The 17,248-nt window shown below is 48.5% G+C and overlaps 1 protein-coding gene across 1 annotated transcript in view; it reads right to left on the bottom strand.

The window, feature by feature from the left end:
- Rassf3 (Ras association domain family member 3) overlaps positions 1-17,248 on the bottom strand; it is a 61,380-nt gene that overhangs the window by 9,664 nt on the left and 34,468 nt on the right. The window lies entirely within an intron of this gene.

The following is a 17,248-nucleotide window of genomic DNA, read 5'->3' as shown; positions in this document are numbered from 1 at the left end:
CATGTGTGCAGCGGGATTCAAATTCAAGGGGTGACTTGGAAAAGGTGAGACTAAACACCTTCAGGAGCGATTAAATTAGGATGGTTTGCCCCCCCCAAAAGAAAGTATGAAGACATGCCTCTTCCAGCTAGCCAAATCTCACCATGCTCAGCAGGGGGGTGGTGGCACACACCTTTAATCCCAACACTAGGGAGGCAGAGGCAGGCGGATCTCTGTAAGTTCAAGACCAGCCTGGTCTACAAGAGCTAGTTCCAGGGCAGCCTCCAAAGCCACAGAGAAACCCTGCCTCGAAAAACAAAACAAAAAAAACCCTCATCATTCTCATAGCTGGATATTCTCCAGGCAGACAGCTGTTCCATGTGTGATCCCTGAGTGGCAGTGGCATAAATAAATACACCAGGAATGGCCACTATGGAACCTACGGGCGGAATGGCATCCAGATATAGAGAGTTTTTAGGCCCTAATGATCGTGATGGACATCAACTGACTGTATTTTCAGTTTCTACACTGGTCTGGCTGGCGCAGTCTCCAGAATTAGAACCCAGGCAATACTGGAGAAATACCAACAGGGGCAACATGCTCATCTCCTTGGCTCCCTGGACAAGCCTGAAAGCCTCTTTGGAATATTGCCAGTATCAATGTAGCCCCCACCCTACCCTTGTAACATTTGTTGTTACTGTGGGTTAAGATTTTCTAAAAGAAAATTCTAAGGAAATGTAAAATTTGTAGCCCGAGCTGGGCAGGGTGGTCCAGGCCTTTAATTTTAGTATCTGGGAGGCAGAGGCAGATCTCTGTGAGTTCAAGGCCAGCCTGTCCTCATTACAAGTGGCTCTAGGACAGCCAGGGCTACACAGAGAAACCATGACTCACAATAAATAAATAAATCTCTCCCCGACATTCATTCCAGTTGACTAATCAGCCAATGGCCACAGCTGACCTGGGAAACGAGGTAGCCTTTGTCTACATATTCAATTTGTAAGTAATAACTGCCCCAGAGGCTCTGCAAGGCACATATACAATTGTTCCTCGGAAGACAGGGTAAAGGACATTGCCTCCTCCATAATTGCAAACTGTGTATGTTCTTATAAAAGAAATGGCACAAGATTTGCAAAATACTTAGACATCTCTTCCCACACAGTTTAAATCATCCCTGGGTTATTTACCATGCCTATACAACGTCAGTGCTCCAGAAACAGTAGGCACTGCATTGAGAAAGTAATACTAGTGAGAAAAGATCATTCTGTGTACACTCAGTACACATAGCAAATGGTTGGCTGAATCCACAGACAGAAACCACCTGTGGCAGACTGGGGAACAGAGCTCCTCCTGCTGCCCCCACATTGGGTTCAGATGGGATACGATTCTAAAACGGACGGGTATAGTCAGAATTGCATAGCCTGGGCTGGGCAGTGGTGACACACACCTTTGATCCCAGCACTTGGGAGGCAGAGGCATGAGGATCTCTGTGAGTTCTTCTACAGAGTGAGTTCCAGGATAGCTAAGACTGTTATACAGAGAAACCCCTTTTGGAAGAACAAAAACAAAACAAAAAAGAATAGCCAGCCTGGTGTGATGGCACATGCCTACAATCCCAGCACTCAGGAAGCAGCTAGCGCAGGCAGCTGAGACCCTGTTTTTAAAAATAAGCAAAAAAGAACTAGGGAAATAGCTGAGTGGTAGCAAGCACAAGGCTTTGAGTTTGATCCCCAGCTCTGCAAACAAGCCCCAAGTGTGGGGTGACAGGAGAAACATGGCATACCAGCAACGTGGGGGTGGCAGGGGGAGCTCTGTTCCCTAGTCTACCACAGGGCCTTGGGGCTTGGCTTGCTCACCCTTCTAGGTCTGTTCGCTCACTTCCTGCTAGATGACCAGTCTGTACGTAGGTTGTATCTAAAGAGCTCCTGACCTAACAGCAAAAAAACGTCTTCTCTTCCGAGATCTAATCTGATGCTGTTCTCTAGTAAGACCAAGGGAGGGACATAGCTCCATATAAGGAATCAAGGAGGCTTAGGACTCCAGACCACAAACGACACATAAACAGTAAGCACTGCTTGTGTATCCTGGGGCTTCACCTGGGTGTGAATCCTAAGGAAAAGGGGTGAAGGGGCAAAGAAAGGGTTAAATTAGTCAATTCCCAAGGACAGCCTTGATGTCACAGGCTTAGAGCCAGCCCCTAGGTCCCTGGAACCACAGACCAAAGGCACTACTGTAAGGCAGATCAAAAGAGCCATGTCCCCCGGATAACCCCCCCACACAGCACAGCACAAAGTCTTACGTAATGGTTATCTTTACTTCTCAGAGATTAGACCAAGGAAAGACTAGAAAGCTTCCAGAGTTGGAGCCCAGGACCTACAAGACCCCTTCTGGGCTGAGCAGTTCATTATTCGAAGGTCAACCTGACAATAAATCCTAGGAGAGCAGAGAATTTCAGAGCTGGGTTCAAAAAAGAAAAATGGGGGTGTCTACTCATATACCAATCATACAGGCTTTGTGCTGTAGGGTAGGGGGATGGATGGACAGACATGGGACTCACTGAAGCAGCAGTAATCTAGGTTGAGTGTGTCTGACAAAGTCAGCTGCTTCAACCGTGACTGCACAGATTGGGGTTAGGAGAGTGACACTGATTTCAGGTGGGGTCCGAACTGGAGAAGAATCCCCTATCTTGGAAAGGTTCTGATTGTTTAACCTTTAAGAAAGACTCTAGTCTGACAACCTGGGGAAGAATCCCTCTCTAAATACATCCACAACCATGCAGAAGGGAGGGAAGGAGAAAATGCAACCCAAGTGGGGCAAAGAGCTGGGAAGGAAAAGGGCAACGGGTAAAGACAGAGTTAAATTGTGGCTTGGCAGGCATGGCACACAGCACAGATCATAAGCAGGACTCTCACTGCAGGGCAGGACAGGGAAGGGCAGGGACAGAAGCCTGTGAATAATGCATGGTTATTGCTCTTGGCAGCCAGGGAAGGACTGGTGCCACACCCCAGAGCGTCAGCTGGGCAGGTTACAAGTCATTTCTGTCTGAGGCCACAGGGAGAGTTCTGCCATGCAAATTCTAACTCTACACTGCTCCCTGACATTTCAGCCGGCTTGCCCCAAGAGCACTATTTGGGTCAGCCTCACTTCCTGGGTGGGGCCATATTTCCAGGTTGTTTTCTCATGGGTGAGTTTTGTCAGAAGGGACACACCCACCTTACAGACATGGAATACCTGCACCCAAGGCGAGTTCCCATATGCTCATGAGTCAGGCTTTCCAAACACAGACCCTACAAGTCCAACAGAGGATCTTCAAATCGCTTATATATTATTCCAGTTAACTGTGAAGCTACATCAACATTTAAAATACAAAACCACTGGACAACAAAGCTCAAACCACAATGACCAAATATGAGTGGCTCCAAAAGAGGGTAAAAAAAGATTCACACAATCACTACCTCTGTTTTAGCTCAGTGAAGGAATGGGAATTATGGTCTAGACATACTCGGGTCTGAAATCAAGGCTCTGCCACATCGTAGCTGTGTCAACACAGGCAAGTTATGCAACCTCTCTCTGAGCCTTGGCTTTCTCATCTCTGTGAAATGTGCAAAAACAATACCTGCTTCATACAACCCAGAGGGTACAATAGAAGTCATCATCCGACAATTATTCATTATTAGTGCCCAGTGATGCCAAGCTCTGGGCCAAGCTCATTTTAAAATCCAAGAGGCAGTTGTGATCTCTGAATCTTCCTGGCCAACAGCCTGGTAAAGTTTGCCTTACTCCTGTGCCCCGCCCAGGCCTGCATGTTTGACTATCATTTCACTTGGCACCACAGGCAGCACTAGGGATGTAGGTCATGGGTTCTAGAAAACGAGGGACGTGGGAAACAGCTCGGTGGGTAAACTGCTCGCCATGCAAGCTTTCAAGACCCGAGTCGGGATCTAGAGCCCTCAGAAAGTTGGGCATGGCACCCGGTGGTGGAGGCACATGCCTTTAGTCCCAGCACTTGGGAGGCAGAGAGGCAGGCAGATCTCTGTGAGTTCGAGACCAGCCTGGTCTACAAGAGCTAGTTCCAGGACAGCCTCCAAAGCCATGGAGAAACCCTATCTTGAAAAACCAAAAAGAAGAAAGAAAGAAAGAAAGAAAGAAAGAAAGAAAGAAAGAAAGAAAGGAAGGAAGGAAGGAAGGAAGGAAGGAAGGAAGGAAGCAAGCAAGCAAGCAAGCAAGCAAGCAAGCAAGCAAGCAAGCAAGCAAGCAAGCAAGCAAGCAAGCAAGCAAGCAAGCAAGCAAGCAAGCAAGCTGGGCACAGCGGCACACATCTGCAATCCCAGAGCTCCTGTGGTGAGATGGAGTCAGCGACAGGACGGTCCCTGGGCACTCCCTGCAGGACAGGTGGTCTTGAGTGTGCAGCGGCAGTCAACAGGGGCCCTGTCTCAAAACCCACTCAAGAGAGGCCTCTACCCTGTGCTATTTCGGGAGTGTTCCCACACCCAGATGTACACGCACACCAATATTAATTAAACAAAATGTAAAAGAGGAAAGAAGGATAAGCAAGTTATAGACCCTTTTCCCAAGGGTGCTGGAGGGAAAAAAAATTCTAAGGAACAGGGAAGGCAGACCGTCAGCACGTGCTGCGCCAGCCCTTCCGAGTGGCTCTCGGACACCACACGCAGAGGTCTGGGTCCAGCCTGCAACATCAGAAGGTCACCTGACCGGGCTGACAAGTGCTCTCTCCAGACTAGGCTGAAATCATGAATTCCCACTTTCCGTTTCTCCTCCAGTTTTGAAAGTAGGCTACTGCCCACTGATAGCTCAAGGGCTTGGATTACCCAGTGACACAGACACAGAACAAGTCCAGGACTTATGATTCTACCCAGGAGAAAATATCCAGCAGTGTCCATCCTAAAACAGCATGTTTCCTGGAGCAGCGGACCCTGGCTGCGATTGGGACTCAGGGCCAGTTAAGGTGAATCGAGTCCAGGCCCTGACTCCTATAAACATATTCAGGCCAGGCCTGGCTCCAGTGAGGAAGTAAAACAATGCGTGGTGGGGCATGGTGGTTAGTGTCAACTGTCAGCTTGGTTGGGTTAAGAAAACATGGAAGACATTACTGAGGTGCACTGTGTGTATAATGGTGCTTGCAGAGGGTTAGAGGAGGGAGGCCCACCCTGAAGGTGGGCAAATCCCACTGGGCTGAGGTCCTGAACTGAGCAACAAGTCAGCTAAGCACTGCTCCCCCTTCTCTTCTTCCTGGTGGGCACCACAGACCAAGTGATCCTGGCTAGCTGTCACGCCTCCCTCACTATTTGAACTCGGATAAGCCCTTCCTCCGTGAAGTTGCTTTTGTCCTGTATCTGGCAGTAGCCACAAGAAAAGTACCTAACATCTGGGAAGACTAGAGTCTGGAGTGGCACCTCCTGCTAGTTCTGAATGGGGCTGCATTGGTGCAGGTGAGAAACAAGTTCTCACTGGGTGTGGTGGCACTCGCCTTTAATCCCAGCACTAGAGGGAGGCAGGTGGATCTCTGTGAGATCTAGGCCAGCCCAGGCTACATAGAGACCCTGCCGTCGTCATCGACGTTGTCGTGCCCCCACCCCCCCAAGAAATAAGTTCTCTGGGAGTAGAGCAAGCAGAGGAGCGGCTGACATGTGGAAAAGTTCTTTTTTCTAGGGAGTGGAAAAAGATGTTGTTGTTGTTGTTGTTGTTATTATTATTATTATTATTATTATTATTATTATTATTTTAAGATTTATTATGTATAGTGTTCTGTCTGCATGTCTGCCTACAGGCCAGAAGAGGGCACCAGATCTCACTGCAGATGGTTGTGAGCCACTCGTGTGGTTGCTGGGAATTGAACTCAGGACCTCTAGAAGAGCAGCCAGTGCTCTTAACATTCTGAGCCATCTCTCTAGCCCCTGTTGTTATTTTGTTTTGTTTTTCCCAGACAGGATCCCACGTATCGCAGGCTAGCTGCAGACTTGCTATGTACATATGTACATGGCTGAGGGTATCCTCCTGCCTCTACATTTAGTGCCAGGGTTACAGGCATGCCTCACGACTCCAAGTGGACTGAAGACATGTTTTGAGTTATAGGCCCCTGAACTGGGTTCAAGTGTGACGAGCAGTATAGAGGTCCGGTGAGAAGTCTTCTAGGTGTGCAGAAGGGGCTGTCACACTGCAAGGTGACACAAGGGCCCTTCAGACCGGAAGAATGTCTTGCTTGGCTCCTGTGTAAGAAGGGCCGGAGGCCCCGGTCTGTATTTACTTCAGTTGCCCATCTGACACTCCTCATAAAGATACTGAAGGAGGCAGAGCATGACAGTCTTTTCAAGGACCAACTTTTCCATCCATACCACAACTACCCAGCAACCATGTCATGGCCCAGCCGACAGCAAGTCGGGAGACTGACACTATGGAATGGACTGCAGGCTGCTTTTAATTGCTGCAGTGGGTGGTCTGGAGCTAAACAATAATGGACATAGGTGTAAGCACAGGATGGGGTGAAAGCATCAAGGAAACAATGTACACGGGATAGAGCAGACTCTGGGATGCTCGGTGCTGGTCTGTGACCCTAGAAGAATAGCTGATGGGGCTGGAGAGGTAACTCGGTAGTTAAGAGCACTGGGTGCTCTTCCAGAGGATTCAGTTCAATTCCCAGCACCCACCTGGCAGCTCACACCTGTTTGTAACTCCAGTTCCAGAGGACCTGACAGCCTCACACAGACATATACATCCAGGCAAACACCAATGCACATAAAATAAAAATAAATCATTTAAAGAAAAGAAAAAGAACACAGCATCTCTGTTCTCGAGGCCCTCGGTAACCCCTCGGGTGCCATGCCCAGAGATTTGGTGCCTCTCCTGGTGTGTGGTCCTGGCATACGGATTTGGACTGGCCACTCTAAAGCTGTAATTGTTGCCCTGACGGATGGAGGGCTGGCCCTCTGTTTCCAGTCCTGTGAGGACTCAGGGGTCTATCTTGCCTGAAGTCAGCTTGTAGGCGGGCAACTCTCTCAGGCAGGTGTGCATTCTCCTGGTAGTGTCCCACCTAGGGATGACTACAGATGTGCCACCGTTGCCTCGAGCAGAAAAGCTACAGAGAAACAGAAGCAGATCAAGAGTGGGTACAAAGAAGGAGAGGGCACAGGACTTGTGTGTCTTTTCTCCTACGCCTCCTCTCACACCATCCCTTCAAAGTGGCCTTTAGAATGCTAAGGCTCTGGGAAGCCCTGCCGTTAAGAAATCAGTAAAATCACCAAGCCAACAGGAGACTTTTAACAATGTTGTGTACATGTTGCTCATTCATTGTGACCCAGCGAGCACATTAAGCAGGGCCTTTTTTTTAGGTCTCTTCATCAGAGTCCAAGCTGGCGTCAAACTTGCCATCCACCAGCCTTGGCAAGAGTGCTGTGATGATGATAATGTGTGTAATAGTTCTTGTATCTTATTAACCATTCACATAGTCTGTATTCTCGGGGGGGGGGGGTAATCAATAAATACACCTGAACCACACCTGTCATACCTGGCAATTTAAAGCATCCTTTGTCCCTAAGATTTTTTTTTTTTTATGACCTGCAGCTGTGTGCACCAACATGGTTTAGTCAGGGTTTCTTTTCTTTTCTTTTAAAGATTTATTTATTTATTATGTATACAGTGTTCTGCCTACAGGTCAGAGAGGGCACCAGATCTCATTACAGATGGTTGTGAGCCACCATGTGGTTGCTAGGAATTGAACTCAGGACCCCTGGAAGAGCAGGCAGTGCTCTTAGCCTCTGAGCCATCTCTCCAGCCCCCTAAGGCTACTGATTAACAGTCAAAACGACACCAGGGGCATATTGGTGGGTATTTTTGACTATGCATAAAAACATTAAACAGATTGCAAAAACAAAACAGCAACTTTCTAAGGATGGGTCTGCAGCAGTCTTCTCTTACATGCTGTGAAATTCAGAGAAATGAGAACAGGTGTGCTCCGAGCATCAACACAGCCCCTATCTGTCACCACCCTCTCCCAATGCCACCCTGGCAGTCCCCTGCAATTCACAAGCCAACTCCCCTGCTCCTCACCTCATGGTCCCCAACACAGGAAGCCATCCTCACCATAGCAGCCCAAGGGTGTGGCCTATGCTACGCACATACAGGTTAAGCATCATACAGGTTAAGCATCCGTGGTACCTAAGGCTTCTATCGACCCTGCTGTGATTTTTACATCTTTCACTCCTACAACCCTGCGTTCACACTAGCTGGGTCCTCAACAGGCAGGCCCTGTCCTCTTCGACAGACCTGGTCACAAATCTGGCTACGAGTCTTCATTTGCAATCTAGCCTCTTGTGTGTCTTATCAACCAGTGTGATGTTCTCAAATCATTATAAACCTGCAAGGGCATACAAGGCCTTTACAGTGCCAGATGCATCGTTTTATATTTATATGCCCCTGCCATCCATCTGCATCATCAAAGAGCACAAGTCCTGCAAGGCGTGTCCCTTAAACACCCTGGCACACCCGGGCTGTGAAAGCAGGCCCAGACCCAACATGTTAGGAAGATTAATTGCAGTTGTGATACACATTAAAAGCTTCATCAGGGCCTTCCATGACCTCACTCCCTAGAGCCCTGGTTACCACTCCACCGATACCCTATATGGTTGCGCTTTTAAAACCGGGTCGTGTGCCAATCGTCAAACAGCTGCTCGTTTGTTTGGAGCCAGAAAACAAACTTGGAGGTGGACCCGTGGCTCCAGGGGTGTCCCAGTCTGAGGTCCCAACCTAAGAGTATACCGGATTACACTTAGCCTCAGAAATCCCAGGCTGAAGTGTTTTCAAAGGGAGCCAACCAAGATGCTTTCCTTTCAAGATGTTGATGGGGTGATACAATTCAGAGCCCACTTCCCTTTGGGTGAACAAAGCAAGAGGGGAGAGGCCGTACACACACAAATCCAGCTACATTGTAAAGAATGGGGCGGCAGGTGGGGATCAGTGCTAGGGCAAAGGCCGGAAGTTTTCATGGCATGCCAGCCAGCTCTAGGCCCCTGCTTCCTTGATCACTGACAGCCTGAACTGTAGTCTCTGTCACCCCCTACATTATCTAACACTCTAGTTTCCCTGCCTGCTACGCTCCCCTAATCAAGTACTACAAAAGGCAGTGTCGGGAAGCCACAAAGAAAGTGAGCCGAAAGTGAGCTGCACGAAGCAATGGTGACACCTGTTGCCCCAGATTCCAGGTTAAGCATCTCACTGGTACAATCTGGAGGAAGACCTTGGGGCTGTCCAGTAGCCGCACACCACTAGCTAACAGCAATTACTACCAGGGCTCAGGAGCCCACTCAGTGTCATGTCCCCTGTCCCTGCCCTGAGGGTCAGCCCAGGGAGACGGGAAGCTTTCCCTGTGGGTTGGAGACTGGTCTCCTGCTGTCACAACCTCCATTGGAACTTTCAGGAACTCTGTGGTTAAGGGGAGGTTACGGAGAAAGAAAATCGAACAGGCCCATTTGGAGACCCAGCCAGAAAGGAATGCTGTGGCCTGGAAGGCAGGTGGGGTCCAGCTGGAAAACCTGGCAGGTGGCAGTTGCTCCACCAACAGCAGGAACCTGAAAGCCAGTCAAGTGCAGAGGTAGGCAGACAAAAGTGCATGGCAACTTTGGCAGGTAATGCATGATTTAAAGAGAAATAAAAAGTCTTAATAAAATCAGGAACCAGGGGCTGGAGAGATGGCTCAGAGGTTGAGAGCACCGACCACTCTTCCAGAGGTCCTAAGTTCAATTCCCAGCAACCACATGGTGGCTCACAACCATCCATTATGAGATCCTGTGCCCTCTTCTGGTGTGCAGATATACATGGAAGCAGAATGTTGTATACATAATAAATAAAATCTTAAAAAAAAAAAAAACAGGAACCAGGGCTACATAAGTAGTTTAATGGTTAAGTGACGGCCCTTCCGGAAAACCTGGGTTCCGTTCCCACCCACCAACGTGAGGGCTCATGACCATCTGCAACTCCAGTTCCAGGGGATCTGACGCCCTCTTCTGGCCTCTGAGGGCACTGCATGCACATGGTACACAGGTAAAGAATTCAAGAGTAAAATAATCTGAACCAGGTTTATAGGAAAGGACCTTGCTGTGTTTCCTTCTCCTGTTACAAGAAGATTTATCCCAACTTAGATCTGCGTTTTCGGGTAAGGAAACTATGAACGCTGATGGTCAAACCAGGGAAACAGTGTCCAAGGGGGTCACACCAAACTCCATGAGGGCTTGGGTTTATATATGGCCCTGTGGCCTCATTAATATGCTAATTTAAGCATTATTGGCTTGATCTTATACACCCTAGGTCCACAGCACCAAAAAAGAGTGAGTAATGCTGGGGTGAACTGGGCTCTAGCAGATCACACCGGCGAGCTTGCATCCTAGCGCTTCCTTTGACACAAACAGGGAAGTCTGAGGAGGCATAGGGAGGTTTAGGTTACACTGTTTATGTCCCTCTTGTTCCCATTAATTCAGCCCACCCATCCCTTGTCAGGCTATTCCTCCACAGCAATCCCACATCCCTCCCAAGACAGCTCTTTAGATAAGTTAGCTCCTAACCCATAAAAGGCATGGCTCAAGTAGTCCATGACTCTTTCTGCCAGGAGCAGAAGACAAAGAAGGCACCCTCTTTGGTGCCCCCCATCTCAGAAGACTCTGCTGCCCACACAACATGGTCCACGGAGGACACCTACAAGCCGCTAGGCCTGTAGAGCATGGGGCTGCTGAGCGGGCTTTGCATCCCAAGAAACCATCTTCTTCCCCTTGACCAACTGGGCCAAAGTACTATGGAAGAAGGAGAGCATTCGGGGAGCAAAGAAAACCAGGAGATCGGCACCTCTGGGAGCCTGGCAGAGTGCGTTCCCAGTTGTCCTTCATAGGCATCTCTTCCTGCCTCCTGCTCTGTGGCAGCTATGAGAACGCGAGGGAACCAGAGGTGTCAGAACACAGGCCAGACAGACAGACCTGGAGGCTGGCGTCACACAGGCGATGCTCACAGAAAAACCCTGGAGTACCAGTGTTGCCCGCTCCCAGAGCCCAGCATAGTGGCCTTAAGCAAAGGAGGACTCCCAACACGCAGGAAGGATAAAGGCAATCTCCATTCTACAAAAGGAAGGAATAGGGGATATCTCCATTCATCACCCCTATTTTGCTACCTTTTCCTTTCCAAAGGTTCTTACACATTGTGCTGGCCAGCCTTACATCAACTTGACACAGCTAGAGTTACCTGAAAAGGCGAAACATCAACTGAGAAAATGCCTCCATAAAATCCAGCTGTAGGGCATATTCTTAATTAGTGATCAATGGGGGAGGCTCCAGCCCATGGTGGGTGGTGCCATCCCTGGGCTGGTGGCCCTGGGTTCTATAAGAACCAGGGCTGATTTCCAGGACAGCCAAGACTGTCACACAAAGAAACCCTGTCTCAAAAAAGGGAAGGAAGGAAGGAAGGAAGGGAGGGAGGGAGGGAGGGAGGGAGGGAGGGGGGAGGGAGGAAGGAAGGAAGGAAGGAAGGAAGGAAGGAAGGAAGGAAGGGAGACTGAGTAAGCCATAAGGAACAAGCCAGTAAGCAGCACCCCTCCATGGCCTCTGCATCAGCTCCTGCCTCCAGGTTCCAGCCTGGTCTGAGTTCCTGCCCTGACTTCCTTTGATGATGAACAGCGATATGGAAGTGTGAGCCAAATACACCCTTTCCTCCCCAGCTTGCTTTTTTGTCAGGGTGTTTTGATTCAGCAATAGAAACCCTAGATAAGACACATAGTCCTAAGAACTGAGGTTAGTCCCCCAAATCCAGGGCGCTGGATGGGGAGCTCCCCTTGGTCAATCTCTTCACAGTTACTCTCCAGGCATTATCTCATGCCCTTCACAATCTGACAGAGAGCATGCTGAACTGCTGAGTGGAAATACCTGCTCACAGTTTCTGGAGGCTGGGTTATTTTGCCAAAGCACTCAACTGAGTGTGTGGTGATGCTATATACTTGGCAACTAGAGAATTCATACCTGGGCATGACCAAAGAGTTCATTCAAAAATTGGAAAACTCTTTCCAACATTAAGAAAATGGCTAAAAAGCTGGGAGAAGTGGCAGGTGGATCTCTGAGTTCTAGGCCATCCTGGTCTCACAGTAAGTTCCAGGACAGCCAGAGCTGCACAGAGAAACTGTGTTCTGAAAAAAAATGAGAGAGAGAGAGAGAGAGAGAGAGAGAGAGAGAGAGAGAGAGAGAGAGAGAGAGAGAGAGAATGACTAGACAACACATAAAGCTCACGGAAAGGTTTCTAAACGAAAGAAAAACCAAGGAAGATCAAGTACAAACAGTGCAAAGAAAGACAGCAAGCACAGCGGACAGAGTGCTTGCCCTGCAGGTAGGCAGTCCTGAGTTCAGTCGCAATCTATAAACTGGGTGTGGTGATGCATGCCTTCAATCCCAGCATTCAGAACAGAGCCAGGAGAATCAGGAGTTCAATGTTATCCTTGGCTATTTGGCAAGTTTCAGACCAGCCTGGGAGACCTAAAAAAGAACTGCCTAAATATGGAAATATGCCAAAATGTTAAGTGTTTGTCCTTCATCTGGGGAGATCTGGAATGGAGACTGACTCTCTCCCTCCTCTTCTGTGAAAAACAAAACAAAACAAAACAATTTATTAAAAAATCACAAACATTTCAAAAACATTCTTCAGAGTTTGGATGGCTTAATTCGAGAATAAAAAAGTAAAACTCGGGGCTGGTAACGGGTCTTTCATGTATAAAAATTAAACAGCCTTGGAAGCAAAAATAATCGTAAAGCAACTGAGTGCTTTACCAGTAAAACTGAGTTCCACTTTTATGTGCCAACTGCCCCCAAAATAAACAGAGGCTCTAGGCAGGCAAGGCGGACAGCCAGCTGCATACAGAGATAGCAGAAACAAGTAGCCAGAGACAGCAAACAGAGATCTCAGGTAAGAGGTGTCACCATGGTCAGTGAATTAAAACAGCTTCATCTGCCTCTACACACACACACACACACACACACACACACACACACACACACACACACAGTACTGCCAAAAATAATAGTTGGGGCCTAACATCACACAGCTGACCGATTTATAAACGCTGCCCCACAGCTGCCCTGAGACAGGGGGCTGCCTGTGTTTGTTTTTATTAATATTTGTAATTGACACTGTCTCTTTGCAGAGGTGAGGCTCTTCTATGCTGAGGTTTCATGCATCCTCAGCTCCTTTTCCTCCTGCAGTGGTATGCACAGGAAGCTGACGGCCCGGAGGAAGCCAGCTCCACCTTTCCTCAGCTCAGGGGGTCAGCAGCTGGCCCTCCCCCACCGCCCTGAGGGTCAGCCTACAGAGACAGACAGGGAGGGCTCGGCCCTGGCAGGACAGTGGCTGCACAGAATAAAGGCTCATCCAAAATGGAAGGGATGGGGAGAAGGATGTAACCAAAGGATCGTGTGCACCAGCAGGCACCTTCGGAGCTGTCCTTCTCTCCATGTTAAAGACCCCACAGGAAGCCAGCCAATGCAGACACCAGAGGCCCGTCAGCAAAGCTGCAAACACAGGATATTCATGTGTGGCATCGCCTGAGCGAGTGTCCCTGAGGACACAGGATGTTTCACTGTAGAAATAAGGAAACAGTAGACCAGGAGCGGCATGGAATTTGACTTGTCCCGGGCCAGACTCCTGTCTTTCTGCCTTTTTGGCTGTCAGTCTCCGCCCCTGGGAACTAGTCAGTGGAGTTCTTGAACATTCAAACACAACTAAACTTTTCAAACAGGCACTTAAGAATGTCCTAGAAGTCAGGGTACGAGAATGAAGGACATTTGTTCCTCAAGGTCACCCAGGCCTTGTTGTCCAATTCCTGACTACAAAATCAAATCCAGGTGCGACTGAGTGGGTCTAGAGAACACGGAATCCATAAAATGCTTCCTATTTAAAACTTTACTTGCTTAGGAACATTTCCCTTTAGGGAAAAATTATCAAAGCGGCAAATAACCATGTGCCCTTCTACTGTGGACAACCCTCCAATCAGAGCACTGAAACAGAATGAAGCAGTGGGCTGGTGCAGAGGAAAATACACTAGGTGACATCTGACTGTGGATGCTTCGGAGGTGAGGTGCCCATGCAGTGGTCCAGGCTACTCATGGTACACTGTAACCCACCCCATACCCCTGAAGTACGACATTTATCCTCAATGCACAAACAAAAGCTGATGTCACAGGTGAAGGTTACGACCATAAGGCCTGGCTAACTCCAAAGCCATGCCCTTCTACCAACTGGCCTCTAAAACCTGATGCCAGATGGCCATGTGGTGGGAAAAACAGTGTACCTCACCATGTGTCACTTTCATCCGTGCTCCCCCACACACACACCCTGAGTCTCAGACTGAACCTTGTACGTGCTAGGCAGGCACTCTACCACTGATCGACATTCCCAGTCCGAGGAAGGCCACTTGTACAGAGACAAATGGTGCTCTCCGTATTGGCTTCATCTGTCATCAGAAATGAAGATAACTAAGGCCCCATGCACCTTATTCCTGCCTTCTCAACAGATTGCCAGCACAGACAGGAATAAAATGTGGTCCTCTTTAAATACCCAACATTTGGAAAATGCAATTTATGAGACAGAAATCCTATTAAAGTACAAGTTAGGAATGAACCCACTCCAATATCATAACAGGAAGAAAATACACGGGTGTGGAAAAACAACTGAAACATGGCTCTAGAAATCGACCAACAGAGACCATAAAGCAGGTATGCCCACGGTCACAAAATTAATATGTGCTCGAGACTGCACAGAATGGAGGAAACGCTTGTATAAATACCATCTTAGAAACAAAAATTAGTCTTAGAAGTAGCCAGAGCAGCCAGGCGTGGCGGCGCACACCTTTAATCCCAGCACTTGGGAGGCAGAGGCAGGTGGATCTTTTGTGAGTTCCAGGCCAGTCTGGTCTACAAGAGCGAGTTCCAGGACAGCCAGGGTTACACAGAGAAACCCGGTCATGGAAGTGGAAGAAGCTAGTGCACAGGTGAGGCAGATAGCAACCCTTGCCCTAATCAGCCATGCCCTCCTAACCAGTGTGGGTCCCCAGTACATGTAAGCCACGGGGCCACTGAGCTCTTGGCGATTTTTCCTCCCTCCTTGCTTCTCGACCTTCAATTCCTTGATTTTCGTGTGAAAAAAGAAATATCTGTGCAGACACCACGAACTAATAATATTTTGCTTCCTGTCGCTTAGTTAATGGATCGACTTTGGCCTCCAACAAATATTTACTCGGCACTTAAATACCTTAGCAAATAGTTGCCTTAGGTAGTGAAGGGAGTGTGGGTAGTGAAGGACACCAGGGAAGGCCCCTTGGAGGGGAAGCACCTCCATAAATCGCTCTGAGCAGTAGTCGTTGGTTGGCTTCTTTATCAGACATGTCACCGGGCACATGGAAACCCACAGAGAGTAGCCAGGGCAGCTAATGGAGGGCTCTGTGAAACCAGAACACACAGCTCAAATGGGCTAATTTTAGCCAAAGAGAAAATCCTTAGCACAATGCTAGAGGGTATTTTTAGTCTGTTTCAGTTAGCCATCACCAAACCCAATAGTTCAAAGCAAAGTGAAAAGGCAAGGCAGAGAGAAGAGAGTTTAAGAAAGCTATTTCCTATCTGTAGGGCTTCAGGTGCAAGCCAGTGTGAAGAGTCCAGAACCGAAGGAAGGAAGGAAGGAAGGAAGGAAGGAAGGAAGGAAGGAAGGAAGGAAGGAAGGAAGGAAGGAAGGAAGGAAGGATAAAGCGGTGAGGGAAGACCTACAGAAACTGGTTTTCCTTCCTTGTGGCTCGTTTCTTTCATCCTAAAACAGAATAAGCAATCTGTCTGCCTAACTAGTCCCATCCCATGCCAAACACCAGAACTATTTGCCCTGGGGTGGAGGTGGGGGCTGCTGCAGCTGCCCTTTCTCACTGTGTATCTTGAAAAAACACTGAGTGACGTAAAACACATAAGAGCAGCAGCAGTCAATTAAGCAGAACGGCGCCACCTAAGAACGGGCTTATGCATTCCCTAAGCAGGGCAGGCCTGGGCCTCCCTGAGCCTCTAAACCTTCCCCCTGTGGACCAAAGCTGAGGCCAAAGCAAATTCCAGAGTTTGGAATGGGATTTTGCATACGGCTCTGCTCTGAGAAAGACACCAGCCCTGGAGACTCAAGATAGACTGCCCAGAGTCCTGCCAGCCCCATTGAGACCATCACCAACTCAGAGCCATTTTCAGAGAGCCTGCTGCCCCTCGTCCTTGGCTCCCACTAGTTGGTGAGTCTGAGAGGATATCATCACTGCCCCTTTTCAAATGGCCGGTGTTGTTACACTACGTGTAGCAGTCACGGTTTCCTACCACCTATGCCACAAAGATAAATGAATGCCCCAAGCTAGGGCATTCAAAGGTGCTTTGGGAAGATTGAAAGACAGCCCCTGGCCCACCCTCTTTCCAAAAAACACTACGTGTTACTGTATGAAGACAGATGCGGGGTTCGACCTCACTACTATGCAAGGGTGGGTTTTGTCTTTGAAGACCCTGTGTCATTCAGCTTGAGGTCTGGATCTGGGATGTAGCTCAATGTAAAGCACCTGTCAAGCATGGCCAGGACCACAAAAACAAAACCTACCAATAACATAAAACCCAAGAAAATCCACCATAATCCCTTTCACTTAGTATTAATCTCATGTTCTGAGTTCCCAGTGTATCCCAGTAATGTCATAGTTTTTTTTTTCCCCCCCCCCTCGAGACAGGGTTTCTCTGTGTAGCTTTGGAGTCTATCCTGGCACTCGATCTGGAGACCAGGCTGGCTTCGAACTCACAGAGATCTGCCAGTCTCTGCCTCCCGAGTGCTGGGATTAAAGGCGTGCGCCACCAACGCCAGGCTGTCATAGCTATTTCATCTCTTTGACTTTTCTTCTTTTCCTTTCTTTCTTTCCTTCTTATTTTTGTTATTGTTTGTGACAGGATCCCATATAGCCCAGGTTGGCCTTTATTATATAGTCTAAAATGACCTTGAACTCCTGATCCTCCCAGCTCCTGTGGTATGCCTCGGGCCATCGTGCCCAGCCTCCCTTTATCTTATTTTAAGACACTTCGAGATTAATTTAACTTCCTTTATCGTTCAAAGATTGAATTAAGCATAGACACAATGTGAAGAAGTAACCTGCATTATATGACTCAACCATTTCCCAGTAACTGAAGTATTGGGGATCCCAAAGGCCTCTTGCCAGGTGGTTCCCCACTGGTTCCAGCTCCAGGAG

Source organism: Cricetulus griseus (assembly GCF_003668045.3).
Source record: "Cricetulus griseus strain 17A/GY chromosome 1 unlocalized genomic scaffold, alternate assembly CriGri-PICRH-1.0 chr1_0, whole genome shotgun sequence".
Classification (NCBI taxonomy): Eukaryota; Metazoa; Chordata; class Mammalia; order Rodentia; family Cricetidae; genus Cricetulus; species Cricetulus griseus.
The sequence above is the reverse complement of the archived record's forward strand: the minus strand, read 5'-3'. Positions and strand labels throughout refer to the sequence as shown.